Here is a 20,335-nt window from a genome sequence, read left to right as displayed (position 1 = left end):
GTTGGAAACAGTATAATGGGATAGGTTCTAGTCAGAATGACCTCTAATTATATTTTTGATTCCCCTTATTTCTGCAAGGAGATCTACCAGATCTTAAGAGAGGGTTGGTTGATAGCTGATAGCAATTTGAAATATGTTTCAGTGGGATCTAGGATACCTAAACAGGTGTTTGTGACATGGAGAGAAACCAAATAAAGAGGAACCTTTCAATTCTGAAAATAAGACTCAAGAAAAGGGCCGAATTGCTCTCGGCTAAAATTCTATAATCTTGATGGATTCTTCAGGAAATCTAATGGAGAACAGTATCTGCTGGAGTATACAGGGTGTTTCAAAATGATGGACTGCATCAAGTTCAAAGCAGTTACATTTACACAAAAACAGTTTAATGAGTAATCAGCTGTGTGTTGATCTCTTTTAGTTTCAAGGGAATAACAATTATATCCTACTGTAATACTCCCTTCTCTGTTCATGTATGTGTGGGGTTTTTTTTAAAAAAAAAAGATAGAAAATACATACTTGGGAGCACACAGAAGGTTTGCAGATAGATCCTTCATTAGATTCTATGTTTTGCACTACAAAAGGTTCATATGGAAGCACCTTTGAATAAACTAGTAATACCAATTACATTCTTAATAATCAGAGTTTATGGCATAGACTTTATGTCCCTTTATTTGAATGTCAAGGGCAAGAGGAATTTAAAATGAGTATTTTGCAAGTGTGGTGTCAGTACTACTTGCTAATTGAATTACAGCATTTCAGTTCTTTAGTTTTTTTCTTGAACTCTCTTGAAGTTCTGTAGGACTAGGTCAAAATTCTTGATGGAATCTAGACACATTATTTCAATTGCTTGCTTTGTACCTCAGACTGATTACTTTGTAAATGAAGAAAGCTACTCTTAGCACACATAAGGCGTCCTTTATAAAGCAGTATGGCTGACTTGTAATCCTTCAGTTTTTACTTACATAACTCTTTTTGCCTAATATTTAACTGAGTATTGCTGATAAGGTAATCAAATTATAATGATTATAATTATTTTTCTCCTTCCCGTTTTTTATTTTTATTCATCATCTGTGCCATTATATTTTTGCTTCTTCAGAAAACATGTCGTGTGGAGGCTTTTCCCGATTTATGGGTGTTTTAGATTGATTTATTTTAGTTGTAAATGTTAATTTACATTAGATTCTTAAAGCATACATTTTTTCTTTTATATGGGTATATTGAAAGCTGCTGTTTTGCAGTAAATTGCAGTTCCATTCTTAAAAATCCCATAACTTTCAAGATGCTTTCAATAAATTTTCCATTACAGGCAGTCCCCAAGTTACCAACAAGATGGGTTATGTAGGCTTGTTCTTAAAGTTGAATTTGTTTGTAAGTCAGAACAGGTACATTTTTAGGTGTAACTCAATCCATATATATGTATAGCTTTGGATAGCATAGGGAAGGGTTAACACCTCCGTAGAGTTTGTTTTGCTATTTGTGCCCCTGTTCCGAGGATTTCACCTCATTTTCTGTCCCCGTGATAAGTGGACTTTGGAAAATGTAGCTTGTTGTGGATACAAGGATTGGTGATAAAGCTTCAGTAGAAACTCCTTTGCCCCCATGATAGCTCTTCCAGAAGTGAACTTCTGGAAGATTTCTCTCAATTCCTGTTGTCTCACCCCTGTTCTTAACTATGAATCATTTGAAAGTCAGATATTGTCAGGACCCAGGCTGCAGAGCACCAATAACCTTACACAGAGGCCAGTCTCTATCTAATATCTTTATTAAAGAAATATATAAAAACAATAAAAACAAGTGAAGAATATAGTTCAGAAGCAGACCTTTCAGATGAGGTCAAATATAGTCCAGAAATGTATTGACCAATATAAGATATTAAAGTTCAAAGTTTTAATCCACTTGACCGAAACACACACTTTGCCAAGCAATAGTGTGGGGAAATAACGGAGTCTTTAAAGTCCAATGTAGCTTGACAACAAGGCTGGAAAATAAACTTGATTCTTGGCTAGATCCGTGACTAGAAGACGAGGCAAACATGAAACATGAACAGAGTCCGTGGTGAGTCCGTGAGACAAGACAAGGCTGGAAACTTGATCCGGGAAGCAAGGAACTGGGATTACGAAGTCCACACACGATCTCTCTCCTCAAGCTGAACAATTGACTCCGCAAAGTATCCCTGGCGCTAAGCACCTATATTGGGTCTCGTTTTCCCACCAACAGAACTCTTTCCCTAGAGAACGAGAAGCGAAACCCAACTCTGTCCAGATGCATGACTCCTTAGAATTTCCCAAGGGAAGCAGACCTAATCAGCCATTTGTTTGGCAGCGATTCTCATGCTTCTGCGATTAGCCTCTCTGGCTCCTCTATCTTTAGAGTAATTTTCCCTCCGGGAAAACGGGGGGGAGTTCTCCCCAAGGCCTGTTTGGCAGAATTCTTGTGGGCAAACATCAACATCCTGCAGGTGAGGAGGCTCCGGCTCTGGCTGAACCGGCAAAAATCCCATGTTTTCCTCTTCGTCTGCCACAATAGTACTAGGAACAGGACTACAAGGCCCATGAGTCATCACAGATATTTGTAATTCAGGGACTGCCTGTATATCTTATCACATTGTACAAAGAGCATAGGAATTGGAGTTGTCATGATGTGGATAATATTGTAGACAAGTTTCCACGATGGGAAAAGCTTAGCAGCTGGACATTTTAAGTGCTTCAGCATATGGTTTTTTTGAAAAATAAATACCAGTTAATGTGTCTGGATTTCCAAAATATTGCACAGGCTGGGAGATACGTATTTTGCAAAAAACAGCCTGAAACTGACATGTTTTTCACACCACCTCTTCAGCAAGACTAAAGCTGAAAATTTTGTAAGTTAATGTCTCTTCATGAGATGTAACTAAAGCTTGTAGGTTCACTGCACCGCTTGCACCCTTTTCAACAAACTACTTGTATTGATTACAGCTTGACCATCTATATATATAAAAGGGTAATAAAATTTCAGCCTAGGACAAAACAACAAAACTACACATCCCAGAAACACTAAACTTGGCAGCACAACCCCTTATCCATGCCTCTATGTTCATACAACAAAAAGAAAAGAAAAATAAAGTCCTAATTAGAGGGAGAGGAATAATTGTTCTTTATCCAATTGCTGCCAGTTAGAGGGCTAAGCTCCGCCCATTTGGTCTCCTAGCAATCGACTCAGCCCAGGGGACAGGCAGAGTTAGGCCTCACTTAGGCCTCTTCCACAGATTATCTAATTTTCACTGGATTATATGGCAGTGTAGACTCAAGGCCCTTCCACACAGCTATATAACCCATTTATAATCTTATATTATCTGCTTTGCACTGGGTTATCTTGACTCCACACTACCATATAATCCACTTCAGTGTGCATTTTATACAGCTGTGAAGAAGGGGCCTCATATAATCCAGTTCTAAGCAGATAATATAAGATTACCAATATACAGTAGAGTCTCACTTATCCAACATAAACAGGCCGGCAGAACGTTGGATAAGTGAATATGTTGGATAATAAGAAGTGATTCAGGAAAAGCCTATTAAGCATCAAATTAGGTTATGATTTGACAAATTAAGCACCAAAACACCATGTTATACAACAAATTTGACAGAAAAGGTAGTTCAATGCGCAGTAATGCTATGTAGTAATTATACCACCAGACTTTGCCACAGCAACGCGTGGCCGGGCACAGCTAGTATTTATATACATTGTGAATGTGCTTGGTTAAGCATTATAATGGTCAGTGTAAACTCATATAATGCAGAATGAACTGCATTGAACTGGATTATATGAGTCTACACTGCCATATAATCCAGTTCAATGCAGTTAATCTGCATTCTGAACTTGCATTAAATATCAGTGTATATTAGACCTCAGTCCCCTGTCCTATCCCCTATCCCCATACTCAGATAACCACAAAGACAAGACTTGCTTCCATTTTTTATTAATAGCAGTTTAGCGACTTGTCTCAAACTGTGGTACGTCTTACCTCTCCAACTATGATTTTTAATACTGTGTGGTGTACTGAAATTAAAGAGAGTTTATGATACAAAGCCCTTACACAGTAAATTTCTCAATTATGAGTTGAAGAGACATAAGATGTGAGAGAGTAGTTTCAGAAGTGTTATTTGTTTACTTAGTCATTTGCCATAATGATACAGCCTTTTATCTGATTGACACTTGAGAAATTTTTGTGTTAAAGTACTTAGTTTTAACTGTCATTGTATTTATTTTTTAATAATTTGACACTCTGTATTTGTTTTGCACCATGTTTCCCTCTGTCATCACTTTTTTCTTGCTATACACACATGTGTTTATAAACCTGCTAAAGAAATTGGACATTTCAGATATCTAATTAAATGAATCTTATATAGCTTGTGCAATACAAATCAAATTTTTTTAAAAAAACCAAAAAACCACGAGTCCCTAGTTTTTTTTCCTGCAACAGACTGAACACAGTTTCCATCCTGAAAACTGGACAACCCTTTTTGTTGATAGAAAAGATCTGTGTATTGTGTAATGTCCTTTTTCACAACTAGAATTTCCATGTGGAGTATATTTTCAGGTGTAGGAAATGATGCTGTAAGATAGAGCAATTTGGAAGTAGAGGTGGTGAGTTGTTGGTGTCTGTGGCAGAGCTGTATGTCCTTTAGGTAAAGGTAAAAGTTTTCCTTAACATTGAGTCTAGTCATGTCAAACTCTTGAGGTTGGTGCTCATCTCCATTTCTAAGCTGAAGATCCGGCGTTGTCTGTAGATGCCTCCTGTGGCTGGCATGACTCTATGGAGTGCTGTTACCTTCCTGCCGGAGCAGTACCTATTGATCTACTCACATTTGCATGTTTTCAAACTGCTAGGTTGGCAGAAGCTGGGGCAAACAGCAGGAGCTCACCCACTCCCTGAAGTCGAACCACCAACATTTCAGTCAACAAGTTCAACAGCTCAGCAGTTTTATCCGCTGTGCCACTGGGGGTTCCATACCCCCTTTAGGCATGTACAATTCTAAGAACCTTATCCCATGGGGGGAAGCAGGGGGAATCATCTTGTTGACCATATCATTTTGTTCCATTTATAAGGAAAACAAATAATATGTTCACCCCCAACACACATGATAGACTCCAATAATTCTCTATGTTCTGTGCTTTACAAAGGTGAATGTAGTCCCCACCTATGCTTCTTCTTTTTTAAATAAAATTAAAAAGGGGGAAACCTCAGGATTGAGGAAGTCCAAAATCTAGGTCTACATAAGGGAGAAATATAGTGACAGCACACGGCTTATATATCAAAATTGTGCAATTCCTAAAGAATTAAAATTGCCATAAAAGTTTTATGCAAGAAGAGAAAAGGAGCATCGAGACACATTTCAAAACCATCCACAGGAACACCCACATTAGACTAGAACAATCGAACATGGAAAAATCCGACAATTCCCATCACATGTTAAAATAAGCACCTTTAGCCATATCTGTGTGAATTGGGAGCTCTGAAGACAATTGTTCCCTGACACCAAAATCTCCATTTCTATGCACTTTAAAAATAGTTTAAAGATGAAGTCCCATGGTAAACTACCAGAATTTAAACTGTTTTTAAAGTGTGTTGAAATGGGGGGGGGGGGGGGGGCTGTGTCTGATGAGATCCTAAGATCTAGAAGCTGTTGCTAAGTGTTCTCTATGTGTTCTCTATGCTATAGTAAGAAGATGTGAAACATTGGCAAGTCTCACTATTGCCTTGATAATAGAAGGTGCAGCTAGGAAAATGTCTTTTCTATGCCAGTGAAAAAAATATATATGATGTTCCAGAAGGAACATGTTCCTGTACAACTGGCATCACAGCCAGTTGTACAGGATTGTGTAGGTTACAGTCTAAAACATCTGAAGAGCCAACATTTTGCTCTATAGAACTTTTTAAAATATGCCACACAATAACCTTTTGAAGACTAGCCTTGTTGATTCTATCCCTTGCTAAAGATTTTGCTTTTATTACTTGTGCAGGAATTTACCCAGTAATACTGTAAATATTGGTATATTGCAGAGGCAAGTCTCAGGAGGTGAGAAGTCTATAGCCGCTATGAATCCTCTTTGGGATGAGAAGGGCAGGGTAAATAGAGTACATAATAAATACTTTTAAACTCTACACAATTATTTTCCCTCTTTCACTTTAAATCCATAACACGGGTAGGCTGTTTGATTTACATTTTTTCAGAAAACAAGTCATTGCTTGAAAACATCATATGGCAACCTACAATTCAGCATCACACAATTTGAAAAGTATGCCAGTGAAGTAGCGAGACCTTTGTTTTTAATTGTGTACTTACACTCAGCTCAGAAGATGTTTCCATGTAGATGTTTTTAACAAATGAAATTTATTTTGTTTAAAGCTAAAGTGTGATTGAAATTAAGAGTTTCCAGGGCAATATGAATAATAGGTTTTCACATGTTTTACATTGTTTATTTGATATATATTTAAAAGCTTGGCAGCCTGTAATCCCAAACAAAATCACACTGTGTGAGCACCCAAGGAGAGTCTCAGCAGGAAAATACAAAATGTAGAACTGCTGCACAGTGGAATGTTTATGGAAGTATTGCTACTAATAGCTAAAGCAACTTCCTTGGTTTCTGTTTTGACAGAGATCTTTTTAAATTTCTCTGAAGGTAAAGTGCCATTTATAGTGAAGGCATCTTATATGTAATAACTGAAGGGAAACCTATTAATCCCTAAATTGAATATGATCTTTTTTCACAAGGTAATAATTGGTATAACTGAGCAATAGTACTATTTAAATCAATTGATGAGAAACATTAAAGGCCTTAATGTTGTGTCTGATCTTGAAAGTTAAGCAGGACCAGGCCTGGTTAGTAATTCAATGGGGACTACCAAGAAATACCAAGTGCTGCAAGCTGTATTTCAAAGTAAGGCTATGTCCAACTGCCTCTGAGTATCCTTGGTCAGTCTTAAGGCCAAACAGAGCATAAGGTTATAGCTTGAGTTGGAAGGGATTACACTCCCCTTGAAGACATAGGTTTGCAGCTTGGGTGTTCTTCTTGGGTGTTCTTCATTTTTGAGTCTGGAATCCCAGGTCTCGACGGTGACCAGGGGACCATTTGCACAATTAAAACTTGTGTGGCAGTTGTGCCTGTACCCTTGGGAAATCTGACTTAGCCACGGTAATCCACGCTCTCGTTACATCCTGAATAGACTACTGCAACGCGCTCTACATCGGGTTGCCTTTGAAGATTGTTCAGAAGCTCCAAATGGTCCAACGAGCGGCAGCCAGGTAGATCACTGAGGTGGCATACAGGGAACATACAACCCCCCTGTTACATCAATTCCACTGGCTGTTAGTCTGCTACCGAGTAAAATTCAAAGTGCTGGCTTTAGCCTTTAAAGCCCTATACAGTTCTGGCCCAGCTTACTGATTTGAATGTATCTCCCTCTATGAACCACCACAGAGATTAAGATCTTCTGGGGAGGCCCTGCTCTCAGTCCCACTTCCGTCACAGGTGCGATTGGTGAGGACAAGAGATGGCCTTCTCAGTGGTGGCCCCTCGGCTATGGAACTCCTTCCCCAGTGACATTCAATCAGTCCCTTCCCTTTTGGCCTTCAGGAAGAAAGTTAAAACATGGCTTTGGGATCAAGCTTTTGGAGAATCTGCAGTGCAACAAATGAACATTAAATTACGTGCAATAATAACTTGGAAGGGCCCTGGACTACAACTTTGGATGACATGATTTTAATAATGGCTGTAACTGTTTTTAATTGTTTTAATTGTTTGCTTTCAATGTATTTTACCAATCGTCTGTTTTTATGGCATCAAATTGTGCCGATATGTGAAGTTGCCCTAAATCTGCCCCCCCCCCCCCCGGGGTTGAGAAGGGTGGAGAAGAAATATAGTAAAATAAATAAATAATAGATCCCTTAAGAAAATCGTATGTGATTATACAGTCACCATGAGTTGATATGTAACCTGAAAGCACACACATACCGGAAACTTGGACATGGCCCTTGCAGAAGACTGTAATACAAGTACTGCCAAAACATCTCACCAGTGAGGTTAATACACTGTGTTGGGGACATAGAAATGGGCTATCTCAGTTGTGGAATGCCCTCCCCTTGTAGGCCTAGGCCCATTCTACACCGCCATATAATCCAGTATCTGATCCTAGATGATCTGTTTTGAATGGGATTACATAGCAGTGTAGATTTATATAATTCAGGTCAAAGCAGATCATCTGGAATCAGATGCTGGATTATATGGCAGTGTAATCCAGCCCCAATTAACACCAACAGTGATTTCATGTAGGTACTAAGGAAAACCTTGGCCTCATTGATCTCTCTGAGATGCTAATGCACACAGATTTAAACTACAGTATGTTAATCTTTCACATATTTTTAAGATGTTTCATTTTATTTCTAAAGTGCCCTGAAATCTTTTTGATACAAGGTGGGGTAGAAATATCCATAAGAGAAATCCTTCCTGTCTTGCCAATTTCAACTTTTACTATCATATATCCCATAGCTTATACCAGAAGTGAGGAATATGTAATTCTCTAGGTGTTGCTGGAGTACAGCTTTTATTTTTCTTCATCAGTGGGCATACTGGTATGCTTTGTAGTGTAATAAGATCTGAACATCAACATGATATTAAGCCTCCAAGTGCCAGCAATACTCTTAAGCACTTCAGTTTGTCCACATGAATATAAAAGAACAAGTCTAGTGCTAGAAGTATAGCATAACTGACAGAGCAGACTATTGCATGGGAAATCTATTCTATCATCAAATTTTTAGTCTAAAGTGCTTGCATGCATTAGTAATGGTGCATAATGCATGCCATTGTTAGATAAACACTGTAAAGATAAAATGCAGTCATGCAAATGTCTAGCATTCCACTTCAACAAGAATATATGCTTCTCCTCATTACTGGCAATGTATCAGACTTATGGCTGAGTTAAATTCACCCAAACAGATGTGCTATCATGTGAGATGACTGAAATCAGCAGCTGGGCATGTACTAATATTCTTGATCATTCTATAAAAGAAATATAAAATAATATCAGCAGTTACTGAATCAGAAATATATTGTTTAAAGATTTAAAAAGACACCCAAAGGCAGGTGTTTTTTGAGGTCTCTTTGAAAGCTTGCTCCCAGGACTTCCAAGAATGAGTGAGAAATAGTATTGGGCATTCCAATTTCACTTACTCTGTCAAGATCCCTTGAACTTAGGGATGAGGAGGAAATGACACACTCAACCATATTCTTCCACTATCTGGCCAACTCCATTCTTTGACACACATCCAGAGTCTGTTTTCACATTCCCTTGGTAGCCAACCCAAGCCAGCCAGGAGATGTTCAGGAGCTTGCAACAAATTAGGAGAGCTGCTCATTCAGCCATAGAAGGGCTTCTTAATTTCCTCCTTTAACTAGCTGAGGTTACAGTGGACTGTCTCTGAGTTTCTCTTTCTAGCTACCATCACTACTGTTGAGGGTCTGCAGCTTCTTTTGATTCCACCTCTCCATTCCTCTCATATCCTTCCTCCCACTCACTGACACTCCTTGGTCCCTTTGATCACTCTTGGCTTCCCTTTCCTTGGTCCCAATCATTCTTACTTTGGCAGCGAGAGCTGGCCATCCATTAATTATTATTGTATTATCTTCATTTTGTCATCATTATGATTACATTATGCCCCACATTTCCAGAAAAATGGAAATCACAACTTATGTTTTTTTAAAAAAAAAATCCAGTGCAAACATACAAAAAGTGGATAATGAAATAGAATTCAACTGCTGACAACATTAAAAAGATTTAATACTACACTTAAAAAGATATAAAATAATCAAAACAGTTCAGCACCCTCTGCCCAGCTTTTAAAACCTTCCTATTTCAAAGGTCTGTGTGAACACAAAGGTTTTTCCCTTTCAAAGGAAAGTCAATAAGGAGTTCCAACATTTGAGGGCAGCCATAGAGAAGGTCATGTAGTGATTTAGCTAGGACCACAGTTAGAGAGGCTGTGCCTGGTGAGCATATGCTAAATCTGATAGGCTGGGACAGAAAAACCAACTAACCAGGTTGAAGACAAGGCATAGGGGTTTAATATGATTCAGTTAAAAATTATGCAAGTATAAGCTATTTGCTTCAAAATGTACAAGCATAAGGATACAGAGAAACACATAACATCTTATCCATTTCTGGCAGCCATTCAAAGTTCACTCCCCTGATTGACTGAAAAAGAGGTTGGCCAAGATCTGTGCCAGGATTGGCTAAGAGCTCCATTGACATCACTGGGGATTCCCTCGGGGTGGGGGGGGGGTGGGGTTACAGCCAGGGATGCCAAACAATGATATGGAGTTCAAGAGACAAAGGTGCATGACCTAAGGGACAAAGGATCTTGGGTAATCAAGGGCTTGGCTGTCAATAAAGGAGTTAATGAAAGCTTCTATTTCCATGAAGGAGCGACTGACTCTCAGCTTCATGTGAATTGTGCAAACATTTTGAGCTTATCTGGCTGGCAAAGGAAATTTATCTTTACACACACACATAACGGATCTGGTGATTATCTGTCTTGGGAAATAGCCAGAAGGATTTTCCCAACCTTTTCAATTCCCAGGAGATTATTTTAACATGTTCACAGAGGGGTGGCTGTCTCTATTCTACATTTTGATACATATCTATGAAGCAGTTTATATCCATTTCATGTAAAAAGTAGATACAGTGCACAGTTTGAAAGATACAAGTTACACAAAAATCATAAAATGGATATGATTTATTAAAAGGTTAGGAACGATTTCATTCATGAAGGTACAGCTGCTGCTGGGTTCATTCCCAATCTTATAAAGCCTTGAACTTGCATAACTCCAGGCCTCTGGGAAAAGATTTTAATTTTAAGAAACCACATATTTATTTGCGATCTCTTACTGAACAATAAATCTTTTGGGGGTGGGGGGTTACTCTGGCTCGGTAACAATCAGACTAAGAGAATGATGTCTCCTTAGGATCTCAGAACCTAAGGAGGTTCATATAAGAGGTATGTTCTCCCACATAGCCTGGACCTGAACCATATAAATAGAATGGTAGTATTTTTATGTGACATACTTTTCTTTGAGATTTAAAGATTTTACCATGGATGTCAAAAACAATAGACAATAATGTTACTACTGAAAAAGACAAAACATGTTCTAGGCAGCAACACACACCAGGCTTCCCTAAACCAGGTGCTTGCTGAAGGGAAGAGTTTCATCCCTCTGGCAAGCACGTCGGATAATACGGTAGGTCGGATTACCGGAACTCTACTGCAGTATAATGGGCATAATTTATCCACATTTCTTCTACATAGAATCAGAGTTGGAAGAGACCTTGTGGGCCATCCTCCTGCCAAGGAGCAGGAAAACCACATACAAAGCATACATGCTCCAAATTGTGTTGTTGTATGCCTTCAAGTCATTTCCCACCTATGATGACTCGAAATTGAACCTATAATAGATTTTTCTTAGCAATAGGTGGGTTGTAATTGCCTTTCTGTGAGGCTGGGAGAGTATGACCTGCCCAGTGTTACCCAGTGGACTTCCATAGCTGAGCAGGGATTTGAATTCTGTTCTCCTAAAATCCGTGTCCAACACCCAAACTACTATATCATGTTTGCTCCCATCATGCTGTAAATACGGATGCATTCGTTAAGAAATATTAAGACAGAACAATCTCCATAGCTGTCATGTAGTCAAAATTATCATACAAACATTATAAATAATAATAAAAAACTTTATACCCTGCCACCATCTCCCAAAAAGGACTCAGGGCAGCTTACAGAAGCACACACAAGTGTCATAAACACAAAAAATACAGGTAAAATCACATCAGCATATTAGACAATGACAATATCAGTTCACATAAAAACAGCACATGACAAAAATAAAAGACCGATCCTAAAATCAATAAAACATATTACTAATTGGCATTAAAATTAGTTTCCTGGGAGGGAAAGGGAATGGAATCTGATCTTCATATATGCTTCAGAAAGTATGCACACAGTCCTTTTCCATAGATTTCCCTCTTTGGTCTCCCCAATGGCAAATGCAGTTCTGTTTTGAGCCTATTTTGAAGGGCAACCCTTGTTCCAAGAATATACACCATAATAATAAAGACTAAAGTTCCTCTGAGTATTCTTCTACTGGCAACACTGTCCATATCTGGGATTAGACAGAAAAATTTGCAGAACAGGGTTTGTAGGGCAGTCTTTAAAACTTGATGTCTTTTTCATCAGGGAAGGTCACAATTGGAGAACCAGCCCTAAATTTGCTAGTGATATTCTTAGCTATCTTTTTCTTCAGTGATCTTCCACATGTAATTTCATCCCACAGCAAAAAATGCTGTAGAACTGACAACAATGAAAACTTGTATTTTTAAAGCAAATTGTCAGTAATTAGCTCATTTAGTTTTTCTTATATTGTATCTAGGATGCATAGACTTTGAAAAAAATAATATTTTTATAGTAGTTGCTAAATGTTTTCAATAAAATCAAGAAGGTAGTAGCCCTAATTTGTAATTTTGCCTTCAGTCATTTTTGCCCTGACTGGAAAGTAATGAATAGATATTCCCAAAGATAATTTAGTACTTAAAGATTCCATCTAAAATCATATGAAGTTAAATATGAGTCACTCAGAGGATTGGTTCACAAACAGAAAAGGGGAAAGTGCCAGGGCCCTTCCCCACAGCCATATGACCCAGAATATAAAGGCAGAAAATCCCACAATATCTGTTTTAAACTGGCTTATTTGAGTCCACACTGCCACATTTTCCAATTCAAAGTCGATAATGTGGGATTATATTCAGCTGTGTAGAAGGGCCCTTAGACTACTGAATGTCAAAAATATTGTTTTAAGCATTGAAGATTTTCCCCATTCTTAATGGACTTGGAAGTATAGGACCATTTCCCCAACTTATGTATAGTTTAAAATACTGCTGCTGAAACATTTCTAGTCTACTCTAGTTTATTTTGTATTTTAATATGCACAGATAATCTGGGTAACAGTAATGTCAGAATAAGATACAGCATACTTCTATAGGAATTGAGAGGGAGGCAAAGAGGCCATCCTGAAGAGGCCGTGACTGGTGTTTCTAAAACATGGGAGTGCCAAAGGTCCTACTCATTATACCTTCATTCAGATCTACTTACCCAGACCTTCCCCTACCACCTATGTTATTATAGCTCCATACATGAAAATCCCAACTTTTTAATTGCCCTTCACAACTATTTGAAAGTGTCAGGGTCATCATAGTGACCAGAGTCAGCCAAACTATGTTTTGCAGCAATTATAAGTGTTGGCCAGGAAGTCATCTACACAGGAGTATAAATCACATGTGCAAAGGACATGGGCATACATGCAAGCAATGTCTGAACTTTTCAGAGTTCCCAGCTGCCTTGTGAAGATATGCAGAGGATTATGTAAGTACAGTATATTTAATTGGCTATGCTTATTGAATTCCTGTGATCGGAAACAGAGATAAGAAGCATGGTGCATATCCATATCCCAAATTTAAGCTCTCCTCGTTTTTGGAGAAGTGCCTGTTTCATGTCATACTCAAACTTTGATCTCCAGTTGTATAGCTTAATGAAGTTGTTATTTAATAACAATGTATATTATTGAGGCATAATATTTGTATATAAGCATATAGTGTATCTATTTTAAATCTTTAACTGCTGTTGGATGCTACTTTACAAGTTTTATAATTGCCTACATTTTAAAGTTGCAAAATTTATTACCAATATCAACATAAGTAAGTTTAGGTACTGTTAAGTTTAGCTAAGTTAACTTAATTTCACACACTGTCAGTACATCATGAAAAATAATGTTGCTTGTACAGGTTTTGAAATGATTCCAAAATGTTGAACTAAGCTCTGCCAGTATAACACCATGGAAATTGTACTAAATAAGATTACACAATATATAGTAAGTACCTAAGCTTTACATTAGCACTATGCATTCCTCCATGCTAGATTCTGAACCCAACATATGGTAGGAAGAAAATGTTCTGTTATATGTGGCATTTTAAGCCTCTTCTGTAGTTGAACGATGCCTGCGGAGTAACTTACAAAATTCCAGAATAAGGCATGCCCAGGTTTAACATTTTTAAAGGGTTTTTGTAAAAGGAAAAGGGATCGGGGGAGAAGAGGATATAAGCAGACACAGGAAATAGTTTCTAGTTACAAAGTTCTTACAAGTTCTTTCTTGAAATAGAGTGGAAAGCAAGCTTTTTCTAGTCTAGGGGTTTTCAAACTGTGCTCCGTGGAGCCCAAGTGATAGTGAGGGGCTCCATGGTACCATGCTGCTTTCTGCCTCCTCCTCTTTCTTCCGGTCACTCCTCCTTCTGAGAAATGCAGGAAAATTAAAGTTTAGAGCTGCCGGAACAGCAGCAGAAGGATCCTCCCGAGGCACAGATTTTTTTTTCTCCCCTGCCTCCATTGCCACCCAGACGTTTTTCCTTAATAATAAATAATAATAAAACTTTACCCTGCCACCATCTCCCTGCAGGAACTCGGGGCGGCTTACATGGGGCAGAGGCCCAAACAACATAAGGACAAAATATGAGCAACATAATACAAATCACAATATAAAAAAGATAAAACAGTAATACAATATATCAATTAAAACAACAATACAAGGATAAAAAATTGCATTTAAAACACATAAATGGTATGTGTTTTAAATGCCACCCAGACCCTTTTCCCCCCACCTCCCTCACTGCCCAGACTCTTTTTATCACAACCCAGACCCTTCCCTCCCTCCTCTTTGCTTCTATCTGTTGGGGGTGATTTGATTGTTCTTTTTCTGCATGACTGAAGGGGGTTGGACTGGATGACCCCTGGAGTTGCTCCTATTAGTATTACAAAGGCTGGATGGCCATCTGTTGGGGGTTCTTTTATTGTGTTTTTCCTGATTGGCAGAAGGGGTTTGGATTGGATGGCGCCTGAGGTCTTCCACTGAAATACTGTTAAATTGGTTAAAATTGTTTTTCGTTTTAAATATTGTATTGCTCTTGGTCTTGGTCTCCCTCTCTCCTCTGTCTCTCACTAGTGTCACTTCTGATCCATAGCAAAAGCAGATGGGGAGAATCGTGAATTTGATGGATAAGCAAGGCAAACCCTATCTGTGAGGCTTTATGTGGCTTTTTGGAAAAGGGATCATAAAAGGCAGCAGATTGTTACCTAATTAATTGATGTTGGTAAACATGGTGGTGTTGGTGGTGGTGATTTTAAACCAAGGATTTTGTTGCTGTTCCTTTGTTGTTATTGTTCTTTAGTCTCAGATCATTTTTTAATCCCGGGGTAGGGGCTGGGATTCACAAAAATGTTCTAAGGATGGAAGGTAACTGTATTAAGATGGCTTGACCAGACTTAGGCTGTCAAGTGACCAGGTGAAAGCATTTGCTGCTCTGCCTCAAGTAACAAAGGGTGCTTCCATACACCCCAAAAATCTGTGCCAAAGCAAGTTTAAAAAAACCCCTTTGGCACAGATTTTTGTCCCCACTCCCAGCAAAAAAAACCCGGGTTTTCCCAGGGAAGGTGATTACATGCCATACCAATAATAATCCCTACTAGCTCCCCCCTCATCTCCTGGTGCATCATTTCCTAGTGCCAGGCGGGTGCGACAAGGAACATAATGGTATCCAGGTAAGTTTTATTTATAATTTGTGAATAAATTTGGGGTTTGGGGGGAGAGGGTGGATGCTCTCTTGGTTTTTCGGGCTTCTGGAGCCCAAAAAACCAAGGTGGTTGTGTGGATTGGGCTCAGGGATTGTGTGATGCGGTCCCCTGGCCCAATCCATACAGGGCCTACACCTGATGAGACCCAAATCTTGCCATAAGATCCAGATCTTACCAGGTATTTAATTAATTCAGAACAAAGCAGGGAAACTCTTTGTTTCAAATTAATTCAGCTTTACCATAGGCGTCGTTTGGACACGTACAGTAAAACCAAGACAAATCCCGTATTATGGGTCTGTTTGGATGGGCCCAAAATGTCTTGGATCAGCACCTTTGTGTGGGTGTACAGGAAGTAATTCAAGAGCCTTTTTCTTCCCATCCATGCTGTACTTTAAATGCTCCCTGTCTAGGAAATTGTCACACTTGCATGTAACACATGCCTCATATCACCAAAACATCTGTTTGCCCAGTATTTTCAATGAAAAACAAATGGAAGTGTCCATGATAGTGTTTACTGTTATGCCAAATAGTTGACAGCTTACATGGCTCCATTTGCTTTGCAATGTGTTCCAAAGAATGAAGAAATGAATTGCAAATGGAAAATAATTTAATTTAATTGAGTTTAATTTTTCCAAAGCCTCAAATTATTAAAATCATGTTACTCAAGCATCCAAAATTAATTTGTATGTGTGTCCCTACATCTAGCCCCCTTTGGGCAGGACTGCTGACTGAAAGGTCAGTGGTTCGAATCCAGTGAGTGGGATGAGCTCCTGTCTGTCAGCTCCAGCTTCCCATGTGGGGACATGAAAGAAGCCTTCCACACGATGAAAAAACATCTGGGTGTCCCCTGGGCAACGTCCTTGCATACTGCCAATTCTCTCACACCAGAAGTGACTTGCAGTTTCTCAAGTCACTCCTGACATGAAAAAAACTGGGATTATAATGCTTTATACTATTACTTGTAATTGTGTTGGTATGTTGGTTTTTACCTCTTGTTTTTCAATGATAAAGAAGATTCTGCCTTTTTAAAATTTGTATTAAGCTTCTGGGCAATTTAAACAATTAGCATTTCCTAGCATCTTGTTCCCAGGCATGCTGTGTGCTTGCAGTGCTACAGAAAAAAAACATACATTTAAATGCATCACTTTTCCAATTAGTGGCTCATGGTGAGAAGGGATAATAAGCAAAAAATAACCGTTCCCCAGTGATTTCATAGCCCTTCAAATCATATTTTGCCTGCAAAGTGCATAAAACATTGAAGGCATTAAGTGTGCTTTTTGGGAGCAAAACTAGAATTACCATTCCTTTATAGCATGTTTAGATGCTTATTTGCACATAAAATGCGTACTATAAAAGTATAACAGAATACTTAAACTGTATCAGCTTTACCCTTCTCCCGCTCCCTGATTTAAGATGCTCTTTGCATTTGCTGGGAGAAATCTGTTCTTTCCTCCACTAATTTAGGCATGCAAGGACTGAAATGGAATCAAATGTTTTAGGGCACATTTCTGGAGCTACGGCGAGCTCAGCATAGACTGGATTGCACTTGGTGATTCATGCTGGAGTGTAATAGTATGCTGTCATATCATTGGGTTGTGAAACCCGTACACGGTCAGTACTTTAGAGGTTCTTGAATTGTCTTGAACACAGAATGTAGCTTAGGATCGGGGCTTCTATTTGCCATGGCTGAGATTAGCATTTATTGAGCTGCTTGTGTATCAAATGCTCCCCCTCCTCCCAATTTAGACAGTATTTTCTCTTCAACGATTTTGCACATCTCCAAACAATCATAGCATCTCGGAGTGGGAGGATGGAATAGGATGTGCCCGTTTTCTATAAGCAGACTTTGCATCTCTATTTTTGCAAAAGGAGGAAGGAGGAAGCATTTAGAGGTAAAAGTTGAACCTGAGTAGAAGCAAAGGCAGGGGAGTGGGGGCATTTGGTAAGTTAAAACAGCTTGAACTGCATTTTAATCATTCTTACTGTTAGCATTGATGGGAGCTTTCTTTCTCTCCCTAGCTGGGATTATCCATTTCTCTCTCTCTCCCTCTCTCTTGCTCTTTCTTTCTTTCTTTCTTTCTTTCTTTCTTTCTTTCTTTCTTTCTTTCTTTCTTTCTTTCTTTCTTTCTTTCTTAGCAATGCATTTTGTTGTCAGAAGCAGATCATTTATCAGGATATTGTCTTTATACTATTTATAGTTGTGTCTCAAAATTGGGGACATATTTCTAATCAGAATTTGCATCGTTTATCGTGCACTGCTTACTTGTTTTTTTAAATGGAGGTGACCTTGTATTTCTTTTGGAACTAGTTTTGTGCTTCAAGAACTGCAGATTTTTGTTTTGCTATTTTTCAAAAATCATTGGCAGATTTGTACCTTGCAGGAAAAAAACCCCTCCACACTGAGGTAATTGGAACTAATTAATCTGGGATCTGTCTATTGCTTTGCATTTGCCCTGTGTTACAAAACTATTTTTTGTTATTTGTATCCTTTATCAACTGTGGTATTTAGACTATGTTAACCAAGATAAGGTAAAACATTACAATCATTCGTTTCATGGGCATATTTGAAATATGTGAATAGAACAAGAGTTCTTGCCTTTTGTAATAATGTTAGAAAATGTTTCTGAGGAAGTAGAGTTAGTCTACAAAGTTGGTTTTCTCAGTCCTCAAGGTGCTACAAAGCCCTTTGCATACTGATATGCAAACTTTTGTGTATTTTATATGTTTTGTATTGCACTTTTGTTGCCATGTAAGCTTCTCCGAGTGCTTTCTTGGGAGATGGTGGCGGGATATAAATAAAGTTGTTGTTGCTGTTGTTGTTGTTGTTATGTTGTTGTTATTTATTATCATTATTTGAAACACAACAAGATGAGTCCACAGCAGACACTCTGCTGGCTGCCCTATTGGATTACACGTCGGACACTTCCCAAGTGTCTAGGACTATGTGATGTATCGGCGAATAATGCTTGCAGATCCCAGTTAAGGTGGCCTTCTGCAGCTGGCAGATGGTAATTTTGTCAGCGGCGATTGTGTTTAAGTGCAGGCCTAGGTCTTTAGGCACTGCACCCAGTGTGCCGATCACCACTGGGACCACCTTGACTGGCTTGTGCCAGAGTCTTTGCAATTCGATCTTTAAATCCTCATATCGTGTCAGCTTTTCCAGTTGTTTCTCCTCAATCATGCTGTCCCCTGGGATTGCAACATCGACAATCCATACTTTGTCTTTTAACACGATTGTGAGGTCAGGAGTATTGTGCTCCAGAACTCTGTCTGTCTGAATTCGGAAGTCCCAGAGTAGCTTGGCATGTTCATTCTCTGTAACTTTTTTCGGCTTGTGATCCCACCAGTTCTTTGTTGCAGGCAGATGGTATTTGTGGCACAAGTTCCAATGAATCATCTGAGCAATGGTGTTATGGCTCTGCTTGTAGTCTGTCTGTGTGATCTTCTTGCAGCAGCTGAGGATATGATCTATTGTTTCATCTGCTTCCTTGCAGAGTCTACATTTGGGATCTGTTGTCGACTTTTCGATTTTGGCTTTGATGGCATTTGATGATGATGAAGATGATGATTATTATTATATTTCAAAGTAATACGGTTATGTCTTTGAGTTTTAAAATATTGTGAACATTAACTTTACGGCTGATAAACTAAACAATAAAACGTATGTGAGCATTTACCATTCTAAGTGAGAATGATTTACATACTATGTTTCTTTTCAAAATTGTTCCATAATTGTGTGCCACTTTGGGAAAGCTCTTCGTCTTGAAAGATAGCATAACATTGTTTAAATAAATGAAATAAAACATTCCAGTTTGACTAAAATATCCTTTGGATACTTTTACATGTGTTAGATACCTATAGTTCCTCAAGTTTTACCAAGCTTACATGATAATGTGCTGTACAGTGTTAATCATGTTTCAAGAAATAGCCAGAATTAGAGATCTGGATATACATTTATAGAATATTTCTAACAATAGTATAATTTTTTTTCTTGCAACATTGTGTTTTCTGCCAACCTGAAGTGCCTGGCTGAATCAAATGTTGGTACCCTAATACAGAGAGTCAGGAAGTTCTTCCTAATGTTCAAGTTGAATCTCCTTTTCTGTAATTTGAACCCATTGCTCTGAGTCCTAGTTTCCAGGCAGCAAAAAACAAACCTGTTCCATCTTCCTTATGGCAACCTTTCACATATTTATACATAGCTCATGTCTCCTCTCAACCTTGTCTTCTGCAGGCTAGACATACCCAGTTCTTTAAGATGCTCCTCATAGGGCATGGTCTCCAGACCTTTTATTATTTTAGTTGCTCTCCTTTGGACACCTTCCAGCTTGTCAATATCTCTATTGAACTGTGGTGCCCAGAATTGGATAGTTTTCCAGGTGAGGACTAACCGAAGCAGAATACAAAGGCACCATGACTTCCCTCAATCTAGTCACTATACTTCCTTTAAGTAGCCCAAAATCCCATTGGCTTTTTAAACTGCTGCATTACACTGTTGGCTCATGTTCAACTTGTTTTCCACAAATACTGCAAGATTTTTTTTTCACATGTACTGTTGTTGAGCCAGGCATCACCCATCCTGTATCTTTGCATTTCATTTTTTCTGCCTAAGTGTAGCATCTTACATT

The 20,335-nt window shown here is 38.6% G+C and overlaps 1 protein-coding gene across 4 annotated transcripts in view; it reads left to right on the top strand.

Moving 5' to 3' along the window:
* The window catches only part of myrip (myosin VIIA and Rab interacting protein), a 196,546-nt gene that overhangs the window by 97,924 nt on the left and 78,287 nt on the right, over positions 1-20,335 (top strand). Inside the window, exon 1 of one of the 4 annotated variants that reach the window (XM_062957475.1) lies at positions 16,831-17,649. The exons of the other annotated variants lie outside the window; for them this stretch is intronic. The gene's annotated coding sequence lies outside the window, so the exon portion shown is untranslated. Of the gene's footprint in view, positions 1-16,830; positions 17,650-20,335 lie in introns of those variants that run through there. 4 annotated transcript variants of the gene reach the window in all.

Source organism: Anolis carolinensis, chromosome 6, assembly GCF_035594765.1.
Source record: "Anolis carolinensis isolate JA03-04 chromosome 6, rAnoCar3.1.pri, whole genome shotgun sequence".
NCBI classification, from domain to species: Eukaryota; Metazoa; Chordata; class Lepidosauria; order Squamata; family Dactyloidae; genus Anolis; species Anolis carolinensis.
This window is presented reverse-complemented; position numbering and strand designations above follow the sequence as displayed.